Raw genomic sequence first — 1,579 nt, forward strand, 5'->3', positions numbered from 1 at the left:
GTATAATATATATATATATATATATATATATAATTTATAAAAGCAAGAATATATACAGTCGAACCTTCAACAACGGCCACCTGATACGTATACAAAATAACCTCCAAACAATGACCACTTTTTATGTTCTCATCAGTGCCATTGTTCAGAGGTTTAACCGTATATGTTTACACGCATTTAATGCGTATTTAAATACTATGATCATCTCATATTGTTGAATACAACAAGAATGTGCTCCACTGCTTGATAACCGTGAAAAAGATATGGCTCCACTGTACCAAGAGTTTTATGGATAACAGAGAAGGGCAAATATTAAAATTTTACTAATTTACCAGCATTAAAATAAAAAAAAAAAACACCGAGAGGTTAATACTGAATATATTGTTAGAAAAGATTAAAGATAAGAAGTAATCTGATAATATATTTTGCTATTGATGTTCTAATAAATTGTTAATTTAAAATACCTATATATATGTATCAATTTCCCTCTTGTTTCTTTATTATAATCATGCCACTTCGAGTAATCAATTGAATTAATGTAATTTATATGTTAATGATACCGTTAGATAATAATTACACCAGTTTTATAAAACCTGTCAAAAATTCCATTAAATTACAGTATAAGAATCGAATCGGTTTATGAAAAGTGTCAGAATTATTAAACATTTAATAAATTCTGCTGTTTTTTGTAAATAAACGTTTGTATCTTAATATATATATATATATAGCCTATATATATTTAAAATATATTTTAGCGTATGTCTATAGTATTGTTTTGAATTCTCTCATGCGATAACTTAAAGTATTCTCTTATTTAGAATATAATAGATTTTTGTTTGCATAACAGCATAATAAAAAAGCACGTACAGGTACTTTACTCTTTTTCAAACCCTTTTTTACTTTCTACCTCCGAATAAAGTAGCAATCTAAATTTATACAATAATGAATTTATTATATATATATATATATATATATATATTTAATAGAAGTATAAGAAAATGAAGTAGTCGTTATTTTCTATATAGAGAGTGACATTTAAGAATAAGATATAATTTTAATTTCTTCGAAGAGAATTAAACTTTACAATTCGTTCATAATTTTAAAAAATGTATTGTATATTTTATAATTAGTTCTTGTTATATTTCATTTATTTAAATAATTTATATTTATATTAACCATTTTCTTGGATTTAAAAATTTGAGGTGGTAAAATTGTATTGTAGTATTGTAATTTAAGAGCAATTTTAAAAAATGACTATAGAAAAATAGATAATTGTTTATGAAAAACCCAACTATTAGTTTATCCCCATAAAATGTAAAATTCTGTTCGTTTATACATAATTTAGTGCTTTGTTATTGAAAGAAATAATGCAATAAATGAAAATGTAATAATAATAAATTGTAAAGTCACGATGATAATGGGAAAATCTCGTTTCTTCACTGAATAACAGAATATTCATGTCTTTCTCATACCCTTAAATATATTTATTCATTCGGATTACATTTATCTTTAAACTCTAAATTGGATTTTCTATTTATCATGATCAATTGTGTGTGTACCAGTAGAATTAAAATACTCA

The sequence above is a fragment of the Centruroides sculpturatus genome, unplaced genomic scaffold (genome assembly GCF_000671375.1).
Source record: "Centruroides sculpturatus isolate CEXI.00-Female unplaced genomic scaffold, Cexi_2.0 scaffold3597, whole genome shotgun sequence".
Classification (NCBI taxonomy): Eukaryota; Metazoa; Arthropoda; class Arachnida; order Scorpiones; family Buthidae; genus Centruroides; species Centruroides sculpturatus.